The sequence below is a fragment of the Eptatretus burgeri genome, chromosome 2 (genome assembly GCF_056783735.1).
Source record: "Eptatretus burgeri isolate ZD-2024b chromosome 2, Ebu_testis_v1, whole genome shotgun sequence".
NCBI lineage: Eukaryota > Metazoa > Chordata > Myxini > Myxiniformes > Myxinidae > Eptatretus > Eptatretus burgeri.
The window spans coordinates 35,376,390-35,390,253 of NC_140962.1; the positions used below are offsets into that span (position 1 = coordinate 35,376,390).

Below are 13,864 nucleotides of genomic sequence, written 5' to 3' on the forward strand. Positions count from 1 at the left end.
TTGCAAAGATACTGAAGAAAATAGTTTTTTTGGGAATGGTGGCCCTAATTTGCATATTTAAAAAATTGCCCAAAGTTGGTCCGAGGACAACCAAGCTGAATTGCTTCAGAGACCAAGTGGGATAGCAAATCCACTTTAAAACTTTGTACTATAGATGATTGCAAGGTCTGCTGTTGAACTCATAAGGATGGCAAATGGACTAATGTCTAGGTGGTGTTTGCCTCCGGGAGGTATTTACGGTATGACTGGTAGAAAATGGATTTCAGACCTTACTTTGTTTCCGTCTTCATTGTTATTTGATGCGGAATCATTTTGATGAGATATGATGAATCGTAATTAAAACTCCACGCACGTTTTCCTTCCTTTACTCTCACTTAATGCTGCCTTCCCTCCCCACCCCTCCTCGCTCCCCCTTCCTCCTCTCTCTTTTCCCCTCCACCTCCTCACTCCCCCCCCCCACCCGTCTCTCTCCCTCTCCGAGTCTCCACTCTCCCTTCCCCCTCTCCCTCTCCCCCATCTCCTTCTCCCCATCTCCTTCTCCCCCTCTCCTTCTCTCCCTTTTCTTTCTCTCCCCTCTCTTTCTCCCCCCTCTCTTTCTCCCCCTCTCTTTCACCCCCTCTTAGTCGTCCCGTTAGCAAAGTGATAGGTGGTATTTGCTAGTTACTAAATAAAACCTTGGCTAGTTATATAATTATTAATATGAATGTCCAAATAATAGAGAATACTTGGAGGCTGTTTGAGTGATGAGGGAAAACTCTGCAGCTGGTTGTTTCGCAGCCACAGCTCTTTCAGGTTGGTCAGCTTGTCAAACGAGAGAGGAAGTATGACATCATTTAAGTATTCATAACATGATTCAAAATAGTAAACTTCACCAGTATAAAAAATTCTGATCGTTAGGATATACCTTTTGTTGTAACTTTTTATTTTGTAACAGACTAATGTCACAAGTTACCAGCATTCGAGCTTTGACTGATTGTACACCCCTCCCCATATCATCCTTTAATCAAATGTGATATCTGAAGCCTCATCTCGGTAATCATTAATAATTGACAAATTTAGACTGTGCTGTATGTTATAACACTCAGGCTTGAACTTTGGAGATAAATTATTAGTTCCTTTGAAGAGCTCTGCTTGTCAAAAACCGAAGATTTACTTTTACTCATGCTGCAGGTGGAAGTGAATTTCCCAAATCGGCATCAGACTTATCGATACAGGGTTTCACTTGTTCGAAAAAGTAATCAAACATTTCAGGAAACTTTTATAATCTTGTGAATTAAGTATTTTGGCTCTTACACGTGGAATTCCTGTGATATTTGACAAGAGTTTCTTTCATCTAAACTCTTCTTTCATATAGATCATTCTTTCTTAATCACACATCATGTCAGAATAAGCAATAAACTTATAATGCAGGTTTTCAAAGTTTTTTGGCCATGAGGAGCCATCACTCCACAATCGTACGCAAAACCAAGAGCAAAAATGAAACCGTCTGGAATTTTTCAGTGAAAAACTGTCAGTTTTTAGCTGCCATTCTGTTTATCAGTTATGTTTAACAATTTGGATGAGGCAAAACAGCTTGAATTCAGCAAATCCCTCTAAAATTAGTGATGTAATGTTTGGTTTAGACCTCAACTAAAGCAAGAAAATTATACTGCTGGTTATCAATGAACCTCAGTGTTTTCAGTTTACTCAGCCTGTCAAAAACTCCTTCAGGAACTCTCTTCAGCTGGTTGTTACTCAGGGTCAAAATATGGCAAATTATTAAAACGTATTAATAAATATTAATTAATCATCTTATAGTAGAGTAAATAATAATAATTTTTTTTACAGTAAATAATTTATTGAAGTAATCAACGCAAGTTACGTACATCTGTGTGAATTACAAGAAACCACAATAAAAGTTGCAAATTAGCGAATATGTGAAATTAGTTTTCATCTGCTTGTTTCCTTGCTTGAAAGTCTCTGAGTGGGTTCAGAATGGTGGCAAGAAGCAACTTTCAACAGAACAGTGTGAAAATCCAAACTCTGCAAGAAGAAGGTATGAAGAAAATCGCAGAAAAGCTGAAGATCTCCTCCAATGGTGTGAGGTACATGTTGCAAAACCTGAAATAAACTGGCTCGGTACAAGACAAGAAAAGGTCAGGAAAACCCAGAAGGACCTCCCCATATCAAGACAAGAGTTTTTCTTCTTTGTAATTTTTTTCGGAGGGAAAAGGGGAAAAAGATTAAGCTAGCTGAGGGATCAGAAGTAACAATACCTGGGAGAAAAAGGAGCAAGAATGAAGCACGTGCAGTCAAAAACGGAGGCAGAATAAACAATCCGATGAGCCCAGCCCAAAACGAGTCAGCCGAATATTGCCAAGGACACAGTATTGACAATTCAATAGAACAAGGTGCGGTTTGACACAGAAAATTCGACAAAAACATGATCAAAAACCACAATGCAGTTGTGCTAATTTCAGCAAGCAGCTGTTTTAGCCACACAGTTGGCTTAACGGGGTTATTTGGTTACGCAGGAGGAAGGCATCGCTATTCAAATACAGTACCGCACTCAGCCATAGTTGAAAAGAAAACGCGTTTTTTTAATCTAAATAATGAGGATGGCGACACAGGAAGTGATATGCAATCAAAAGACAGAGATAAATGGATGGTAGCAGTATCTTGGTAATCTTAATATTAAGTCACTGATAAGCAGGATATTTAATGTCGCTTAAGAGTAATCTTCTTGCACCAGAACAAACTTACGTCTCTCCCACGAGGGATATTTGATAAACTCACCAAACTAACCTTCTTACAATTGACTGACAACAAGCTGCATTTTCTGCAACAGGGAGTGTTTGACAAAACATTGATACAATTTTCATTTTTATTTACATGCATAACAGAAATTCTAGAAATTATTTCAAAACATTCAGCAAGGAGTTCACGTGACTAATATGTTGAGAAATAATTACCTGCAAAATATTATGGAAATACTGTATATCCAACTCAAAATTACCATAATATTCCATGACATCAAATATGTAATTATCTTTGAAAGAAAGTAAATGATACTTTTAAACGGAGCAAAAACAAAACATCTACATTCTGTATTCAATAGCAATCACAAATTATAATTTATAATTATAATACCCTGGCTATATGTATATATATATATATATATATATATATATATATATATATATATATATATATATATATATATGTGTGTGTGTGTATGTTATATTATCTATCTATATACTGTATAATTGTGCTATGGTGTACAGTATGTGTGTATCATCTACTCCTCTGAGATTATTTGACTTTCGGAAGCTGAAACATTCAGAGATTTTTTTTCACTCATCTTGACATTTTCCTTCTTTGGGGAGAGGGGAGGGAGTGGTGGGGGTTAAATTGGAATTATCCAAGCTATATAACCACAACATATACATGCACCTAAGCAGTTTGCATGTTTTTGATCTCCGTACATAACCCAGGTTAATTATATTTTTGAGCGTGATCAAGGCAGTGGTCTGTTGCCTATACACCACCCAAATATAGGGATATGTCAGAAGAATGTGTTGCATGCTTGGAACAAGATTGCCCGGAGGGTGGGTATACTGCTTGTATATATTGTTTCGGTTGTGGGGGTAGATGGAGGAATTTAATAGGAAAGATAGGATTGAATAGAGTTGTTTGGTTCGTGGACGTGTAGGAGACATCTCAATGTAATTAAGTAGGGAAACTGTGAGCTTAAGTGTTATGTGTCACCACACCGGGGGTGGTGCCATGTTAATTCGGTAGAGTTTAAGACTTATTGCCCAAGTATGTAATCGCCCCCCAGTGAACTTTCCCTACGTTTTGTATTCCGAGATTGGCAATAAAGGTGGAGAACACGTCCCTAAAACAACTACAAGCGGGCAGAAGCCCCTCCTTCCCGGGTTTCGTGTGAGAAGGCCACGCCCCGGAGGCGTTTGATTGGTGGGCATGACGTGAGATGCATGAAGAGGAAGAGGGCATGGGAGCGAGGAGATCAAATCGGATGGAGAGTGGAGAGTTTGGAGGAGGAACGGTTGAGTGTGAGGGACACACGCAGTCAAGAGAGAACGTAGCTCGGAGATGGCCTGTATGAACAGGGCTTTACGGCTGGCTTTCCTTCGACGCATGAAGAAGACTGCACGATTCTTGTATTAGTGCTGAGGAGATTTGGTATTTGGTGAAGCAAAATGCTGTCCTTTGGCTCTTGGTTGGATCCTGAGGAACAGACCCCGAGCCTTGTGTATGTCAAATAGCGGGTCGGTGAGGACGATCGACACATGAAGCAGCTGCACGGGGTCTCTGAACCTTGCTGTTTAATACCGCTCACGAATTGCCTGACGTACATTTGTCCCGCTGCGAGAGAGCGACTTGGCACCATTTTGCACGCATCTACATGTGCAATTATAAGCGCCTCAATTACAAGTTCCACAAAGACCATCTCTGGACCAAGCTAAGTACCAGAATAAAGGAAGGATTTTCTTTTATTTCATTCCCCCTTGTCTGTGTGTAGAGGTGCCTCGATTTAGACTTAGGATTAGTTTACCTCACATATTATTTTATTCTGATTATTGTCCTTTGAAAATATTTGTCTATTTTCATTAAAAGTGTTCGTTTTAAGTGGCTGTATTTGTGTATTTGTCATGGGGTTCAAGTATAAACTCCCCTGTGCATCCATTTCTGTGCCCCCGTCGCACCGCCATTGCCACATGCCCTTCCCACGCACGTGATAATCTCCGAGGATCGACGTGTCCGCCTCCTATTAAGGAAAAGTCCACTCGACCGTCTAGGCTGGTGGTGTTAACCGCCCATCACTACAATTTGGGTCGGGGGGATTAACCTTGGCCACCAGCGCCGCGACAATATAATAGGCTAATGTTGTCTGTCTGTCACACCCTGAAAATGGAAACGCTCTGTGGAGGGAAAAAAATGAAGTAAAGGTTGCTTCAAATTAATCCAAACTTATGGGAAGATTATAATTTTTTTCAATCATACAAAAAAATGAACCTGAGTGGTGTATACAGATCCCTGCCTCAATTGCTCTCAAAAAATGTTATGCCTCCATCGATGAAGTCGCCGGAGGCATTATGTTTTTGGGTTGTCTGTCCAGCTGTCATCCGTCTCTGCGTTCGTCCGTCCATGATAGGTTTTCGTTACCATGATAACTGAAGAACGCTGAAGCAATCCAAGTCAAACTCAGTACAAGTATGTAAAATGATGCATACATCAACTGATTACATTATAGGATCAAGAGGTCGATGATCATAGGTCATGTTAGGTAAAAACAAGGACAAATGTGTCCAAGAGCAGCACCCTAAAGGTTTTGTCGGCGAAAAAAATAATAATAATAAAAAAAACAACAACTTCTGATATTTTGTCACGTGCCTTCATTAAGCCAATAGCGAGACCCGTCATAATGTATTTACGTATTTACGATATATCGTGTATTTACGAAATAAATAGTGTATTTACGAAATTACAATATGATAAATGGAATAATCTTTAAATAGTAACGTGAACTTTTCGAAACTTTAAAGCAAATGTCCGAATATATTTAAAAGTTCATGATAGACGCTCTCAAAAGGCACCGTCTGTGTGAGGATGTGTACATGTGCTTAGTATTTAAGGAGATCCGGATCTTGTATATACAAGAGCCGAGTACTAGAGGTTAAGGTTTTGTCTTCACAAGAAGAACAAGAACAAGAACAAGAACAAGAACAAGAACAAGAACAAGAACAAGAACAAGAACAAGAACAAGAACAAGAACTAGAACTAGAACAAGAAGAACAACGCTGAGTTCTCTATGAGCAGCGTTCGTGACGCGAGACGCTGCTAAAAATGTGCTACTTGAGAACAGCTGAAGGGATTTAAATCAAGCTTGGTTCAAGTATGAATAATGATGTAAGAATGTGGGCAGAGGTATATCGGTCCACGTCATGACATTGAAGAGTGCCATTCTAAGTTTATTTGCTGTTAACAAATATATTACCTCCCATTTTTTGCTCACCTGGAACATTATTCTGGGGAGCTTATGGGATGGCACATCGTCCGTTCGACAGTCCGTCCGTCCGTCCATAAACACTTGCAACTTCTCTGAAACCACACACCCAATTTCGATGAAACTTGACCACAACCTTGATCACCCGTGTTGTACCAAAGTTTGTTCACTGCATTAAAAAAAATCCATAGGTATTTACTTTCTTCTCCGTTACATATTTTGTGGGTCATCCATGCCTACCAGTGGTTCCCTGTTTTTCTTATCGACGAGGTGAGCACCCATTGGTATTTCCCCTATTTTTGAGCTCTTTCAACCAGCGCAATAATAAAAGGCTTCCTTTTTTCCCCTTTTTTAAATATCGTGGTATTTTTACCATGGGCTTCTGCTCGTTATGAATATGAAGATCCAAATAGTAGAGTATTTTTATAGGCTGTTTGAGTGATGAAGGAAACCTCTGCAGCTGGTTGTTTTGCAGCCACAACTTATTCAGGTTGGTCAGCTTGTCAAACGATGAGTAGTGAGGAAGTATTACATAATTTAAGCATTAACTATGCAATTCTTAAAAGTGTACTTCATAAGTCAAAAAAAATTCCAAGCATCATAAGATGCCTTTCCTTGTAAGTTTTTTTTCACACAGAGAAATCTAACAAGGTACCAGCATTCGAGCTTTGACAACGACTGTGCACCTGACCCATCTCATCCTTAGATCAGATTTGAGATCTAAAGCCTCATCCAAACTATCATTCAAAATTGACAAATTTATGATGTACTGTGTGGTATAATACTCAGGCTTGAACTTTGGAGATAAATTGTCAGTTCCTTTGAAGAGCTCTACTTGTCAAAAACTGAGGATTTGCTTTTACTTTTACTCAGGAAGTGAATTTCCCAAAAGGGAATCACACTTATCGATACAGGGTTTCACTTGTTCGAAAAAGTAATCAAACATTTCAGGAAACATTCATGTATGGTTCATGAAGTCTCTTGTCTGCTCCACATCGAATTCCTGAAATATATGGTGACATCTGCCTTGTTCAGTCCATCTCATTAGTTATTAGTTTATCTGGAATTTAAATTCTAGATACGGTATTGTCGTCGTGCACCATCTGTCGTTCTGTCCGTCAGTTCCCTATTTCGACTTCTCCGGCCAAACCGCGAGGCCGATCCGGCTGAAATTTGGCAGCAACGTTCCGCTCCTGACTGGGAACGGGGATTACAAATCTCGTTCCAGTCACTTGACTTTAAGTAGGCCAAAATGGCTGACATAGTAAATTTCTTCAAAAATCTTCTTCTCCAGACTCACCAGTCAGAATGCGACCAAATTTGGGTTAGAACATAAGGACAGGGTTGGGATGTTAAATGGTGGAGGTCATTCCGATCAGATTACTGGAAGTGGTTCAAAATGGCTGCCTTGGTCAATTTTTGGAAAATTCAGAAGCATTCTTGTGGTTTTTGTAAAGTTTAGATTTTTTCTTTAAAAATTGCAATACATTAATTTTTGTATGAATATTTGGCTTTAATGGCTGTCATTGATTCTCGTGCACAAGTTATATCTACATCTCATGTACCCCCTGTACGAGGTATTCATTGAAATATGCAAAACGAATCGAAAACAGCGTTTTCTCTCCAGTGTGCACGATATATAATGTGTGTACACGTTCCTTTTGCCAATTCCAAAATGGCTGTGTCGGCTTCACGTTTATGTGAAAGTTAATGTGAGTGTGCATTCCTTTTGTGAGTTCCAAGATGGTCGGGTGTCGGCTTCACCTTTGTTTGCACGTTTATGGGCCGACCCTCCATCCAGTCAGTATCATTGGGATCAGTGGTGGCGACTGCAAACGTCAGTTGTTCCCCCTGTGAACCAATAACGATGCACAGAATTCGAATATTTTCTGCAGCTACCATCAACACAATTTAATTTTCCACGTTTAAAGAAAGCAGATGTGATGACAAAACCCCAAATCGAGAGTAATTTATCTTGTATTAATAAAAATTCGGAAACTCTCTCCGACCCTCCCACAGGCCGAGTTGTCGTGAAGGATGCGGAGACTGCCGGGAAACCGAGAAGCCATGCCCCTCGCTCAGGTGTGTTTCTTCATGACGCGAAATCGATGAACAAATGTGACTTATAAATGTCTGAGTGTTTACATTTGAGCTATGTCATCATTTAAAAACGAGGAACACGTCATAATAACATTTGTGTAGACAGAGGTGGTTTGATCGAGAGGAAGGAACGAGGTTGGAATATCTTCGAAGGATTAAACTGCTTGGTTGAGTTGTGATTTTAACAGATTTTGAGGCTGTTTGAAGAGGATGAAAGGAAAGTTATTCCAATGTTTCTTTTCGGAGGATTTCTCAAGGAAATTCGCAATGAGAGAACCTCACCATGAGACCTGTACTATTAAGATGGATTTCAGTCTCGGCAGCATGGGCCCTGTGTTGAGATTGATCTCAGTCTCGGCACCATGAGTCCTACATTGGGGTGGATCTCGGTCTCGGCACCATGAGCCCTGTGTTGAGATGGATCTCAGTCTCGGCACCATGAGCATTGAGCTGGATCTCAGTCTCGGCACCATGAGCATTGAGCTGGATCTCAGTCTCGGCACCATGAGCATTGGGGTGGATCTCGGTCTCAGCACCATGAGCCCTGTGTTGAGATGGATCTCAGTCTCGGCACCATGAGCATTGAGATGGATCTCAGTCTCGGCACCATGAGCATTGGGGTGGATCTCGGTCTCAGCACCACGAGCCTTGTGTTGAGATGGATCTCAGTCTCGACAGCATGGGCCTTGCATTGAGATGGATCTCGGTCTCGGCACCACGAGCTCTGCATTAAGATGGATCTCGGTCTCAGCACCATGAGCCCTGTGTTGAGATGGATCTCAGTCTCGACAGCATGGGCCTTGCATTGAGATGGATCTCGGTCTCGGCACCACGAGCTCTGCATTAAGATGGATCTCGGTCTCGGCACCATGAGCCCTGCATTGAGATGGATCTCGGTCTCGGCAGCATGAGCCCTGCATTGAAATGGATCTCGGTCTCAGCACCATGAGAACTGCATTGAGAATTATCTCGGTCTTGGCACCACGAGCTCTGCATTAAGATGGATCTTTATCTCGGCACCATGAGCCCTGCATTGAGATGGATCTCAATCCAGCACCATTAGGCCTCCAGCAAGTATGTTGCTTACTCACTGCCGTGATTGAATAATATGTGTTGGGAACATCCTATGTTGAAGTTATATAATGAATGCAAACTAGTAATGGAAACTGTGTGTTCCCTTGGTGCGTTTCCTCCCTACCTCTAATCTTCCGGCACAGTAAGATGCCCGCCGGAGTACTTTGGAACTCCCAAAGGAACACTTCTATTTTGAAATATCTTAAAGGGGAACCCAAATGCTCAGACCACCTCAACGCTAATCTATCCCTTGATACACTTCAAAATAGATATGATGTGTCTTTTTTGTCCGATTTATAAAGTCGATAATTTTGTAATTAAAAGTTGAAATCTTCTCCTTCATGATATGCCATGACGTCACACTCGGGAGTCGACCTCCATTTTTGTACTCTGGTTACCACGGTACGATTTAACTCAAACAGCAAAATTTTTTAGATTTTCCACAAATATCCCGAGTCTATGCATCCTTGGTGTTTTTCGTAATACAAAGCGAGATGGATTCATGCTACACCAATGGCCAAAACACCTTAAGTTTGCCAGAAATTGGACGAGGTTTGTCCGAAATACCCGATTATGGATCGGGCCGACAAAATATTCGCTTTTGTGCTCGGAATATTTTCCAGAGAACTGTTATGAAATAACAGAGATGGCTAGATCTTGTGGTTATCCACCAAGATTAAGAGAGGATGCTATCCCTACGATTAAGCAGAAGAAACAGCCGTCACTTGAAACTGTAACACCATCTCCACCCAGCCACCAGCACACGAACACGCACAATTTGAGATGTGAATCAAACACCTCGTCATCACCTCGTCATCACCTCGTCATCACCTACCTCGGAGGTGGGACATTGACACGACACCACCACAGATACGACGGTAGGACACGACACGAAGGACACGACATGACATGGCAAAGACACGACGGTGGGACACGGCACAGATACGACCACAGAAACAAATGGCAGGTAAGTATGAAATGTGACAATGCCGTGACATACAGGACACCTGGTCAGTCTGCGACGGTGGGCCAGAGCATTCATCACTCATTTTGTTGGCTGTGTCCAAGTGTGTCCATGCTGTGTCCGTGTCCGTGTCGTGTTTGTGCCACGTCCATGCCTTTCCATGTCCCACCATTGTGTCCGTGTCATGTCCCACCATCATGTCTGTGCCGTGTCCCACCATCGTGTCCATGCCATGTCCCACCATCGTGTTCATGCCGTGTCCCACCATCGTGTTCATGCTGTGTCCCACCAACATGTCCATGCCTTGTCCCACCATCGTGTCCATGCCGTATCAGTACTGTGTTTGTGCCATGGTCCACTGTCATGTTCATGCCGTGTCCTACGGTCAGGTCCATGCCATGTCCATGCCATGTCTGTGTTGTGCCTTCTTTCTGCTGAAGTAACATAACTGATCTGTCAATTATATTGTGGTTGCTGAGTGAGGCTCAAATGAGATTTGTTACCTGCATAGTCCGTGAGCATCAGCTGCGGTTGTATGGACATGTGGTTCGTTTTCCTGACGCTGATCCTGCTCGCCAGATTCTCTCAGCGAGGGAGCCTCATGAGTGGAGGAGGCCAATGGGCTGACCACGTGCCTCGTGGTTGCAGCTGGGTGATTGGCATCTCGAGGAGATGGGGATGGGCCAGACATCTGCCTGGGGGATGGCCAGGCGGAGGCCCCTGTAGTGGAATCGCTTAACTCCAAAACATGGCAGAACATTAATTTTTTTGACAAAAGTACCAAACTTGGTATCCGGCTTCCTGTGACCATACTGAACGATTTTAGAAGGGGAGCCCGGGTGGGCCCCTCATGGCTTGGCTTTGGCAGCCATTTTCCAAGATGGCCACCATTGGAGGTCAGGGAGGGCATGCATCACTGTATAAAAGGAATATATATTTATGAAACGGCGATTTTAACGTCTGTTTAAACGTTTCTAGTGATGTACAATAAAATTTTCACCATAAAATATTTCACCCAATTGCATTTTGTTCAAAATGGCTTTAAAATGGCAGGAAACTTCATATAGGGTGAACGGCAACAAGAACGTCTATATAGTCTATCCTGTAATTTTTTTGAAATTAATTTTCCTAGAAACTTCCCCATGTTGACCTTTGTTGATTCCTGAACTTCTTGGAAAACAAACATCTGAAATTACGATTTTATGGCAGATTTTGTTCGTTGTTGCCATGGCAACCGAACCCCAGATTTCACAAAAAGTACTTTTTGGTGGTGTAACGGTGACGTACGTCACAAAATTATTGGCACAACCTTTTTTTACATTATGCATTTTGCAGATAATGTCAAAGTATTCTATCTTGTCGAATAAATTTCAATTGAAATGCAGCGCACGCCGTTAGTATCGGTGAACGATAGGGTTTGATTGGATATTGCCGTTCATCAGTATTCAGTGTATGAATTCGCCTACCATACACATCACATGGGTACTTGGTTAAGGCGCTGCATGGCAAATCGGACTTTATGCATTTGCAAGTCCTGCACGGCTTCTTGCAGCCACATTTAATAAGTTCTTGGGAAGCAGCTGACACTTGCGGTAGTGTAATCCACACTGGGTACCATCGAATCCCGACTTTGCGCCACCCGAATTCTGCTGGCGACAGAAGTAATGGCATGGTCTCGCTGCCTGTCCATATTCCAGTCTGATAGACTGCCCGCTTCAGATGCTGATCCAAGGCATCCTGGAATATGTAGTCAAGGTTTCGGATTAGAACATGTACTTCAACCAAAATTCAGGGTTGGAAAAACAGCATTTTCATTGAGGATTTGTTTCCGGTTCTACAGTCAACCTCTCAAACCCTCAAAAATATTGGAGCTCACCTGTGTGGGCGGAATTCGATCCAACGAGGATTTATCGTGATGACAAAAGAGATATTTTCTGCAGGCGTTGACAGACGATAAGGTACTGGATTGATCGTACAGCTTGACTATGTATTGCTCAATAAGTTTGAAAGGAGCTTCATTTGTGTGAAGATTGCAGAACGGGTGATCGGAGATGAACATGAACACATCATTCACTTCCTCAAACTCCATCCATACCTTGTACTCCGTCTTCTTACCAATGCCCATGAAGGCAGACGTGGTATCACAACCAGTCAAGCTGTGGAATATTGGTAGACACCGGGACGCACGATATCCAAGTTCCGAACAAATGTCGTTGACTTTGTAGTACGTGAAGTTCTTTCCCATTCCGAAGGTGACCCATAGAACTATATCCGGACAGCGACTCAGAAGCTAGTGGAATTGTCCAATCAGGATGACGACGACATCACTATGGACTGTGCGTACTTGCATCCGGGTAAACCCATGGTCCAGAGAATCAATCAGATGAACTAACATCCGACTGTCAGCCTCTTCATGAGAACAATCAGACTTGGGATCACCTCCAATGGATATCACGTTGACACCTGGAAAACAAGAAATATCGAGTAAACATTTAATGTTGACGATGTAATTGAGTAGAACGTTGTTGTACATTGATACCGTGTTGATTTCAGCTCACCAGATGTGTTATATTGGTACTTCCTTGCCCTCGGGGAACGAAGTGTGCCGAACAGCGTTGCTCAAAAAGTTGAAAAGTTCATTCTTATTCGAGGAATCTTGAAGAAACGTGGACCATTTCGCAGGAAGTCGAGTTTCCTTGGTGAATTTCAACCGTTCTCCCATTCCGTGTTTCTCACGCATACCCTCCTTCAGGCTGCCTGAGACGTACCGATCCCAGACTATGTCTACCCTTTTCACAGTGGACAGTTGTTGCGAAATGTAAGGGATGAAAGTCTCGTAGGTGTAGTCATCAAAGGTTCGAACAGCCGCTGTTGGTAGTGCGTGCACAATGGTGTTGGTAGTGCGTGTACAATGGGCCGTCAACAATCTTGCAGTCGAGATCAGTTGGTTCAACTGAATTATCTGACACCGGTAGACAACCCAGTACGTCCGACTTTTTCCCTGAGCGCAGCTTTCCAAGTTCAGATAAGGCAGGAGGGAACGAACTGATTTCATATGAGAAGAAATTCTCCAAGTCTCCTTTACGTGAATGTACTGTGGCATACAGTCTTCCGAACAAGCTGACTTCTTGTTTTGTCTGACGAGCCTTTCGTATAACCTTCGATTTGGCCGGCTTCGATTTGAAGATCGAGATGTTGTTCTTGTTGATGTTATCATGAAATGATGCAGTGCGTTCCTCAAAGACATGCAGAACGAAGGACTGGTACTGTTGGCGTCCTAACTCTTCCAGTGATTGCACAGCTTCGACAGCCGCCTCCGTCAGACAAGTGCGGGAACATAGGTGAATTAATTCCGGAAAGTCGTCCAGGAACGGATTTCCATACTTGTCCACGGTTTGCATCAAGTCACGCACTTCGTTGTGAAAACGTTTCTGGGTCGACGGGGTGTTCTCATGGTGCTTACCGGAAGCGGTGTTAGCGGGTCTGTAGCTGTCTTCAAACTCGTGCAGTAATCGGGACATCTCCGGCCCTGTTAACATGCAGCGCCTGAAAAAGTACACATGAAGAACCTTTTACCTTGCCATCTTGCTCACCTTCGTTTTAAAGTTTTATTGTACGGATTCCTTTGTCCTAAATTCATACATGTATCTTGAAGTCATGGGACTGTGCATCGTTTCCACAGCTGTGAAATGTTACTCCATCTAACGACGATTGCT

The 13,864-nt window shown here is 42.4% G+C and overlaps 1 long non-coding RNA gene across 1 annotated transcript in view; it reads left to right on the forward strand.

Annotated features, from left to right (window-relative positions):
• Positions 1-13,864, forward strand: part of LOC147031794 (uncharacterized) — a 47,229-nt gene that overhangs the window by 5,098 nt on the left and 28,267 nt on the right. Inside the window, exon 3 of the long non-coding RNA XR_015054475.1 lies at positions 8,030-8,092. This is a non-coding gene — a long non-coding RNA (uncharacterized LOC147031794). The remainder of the gene's footprint in view (positions 1-8,029; positions 8,093-13,864) is intronic.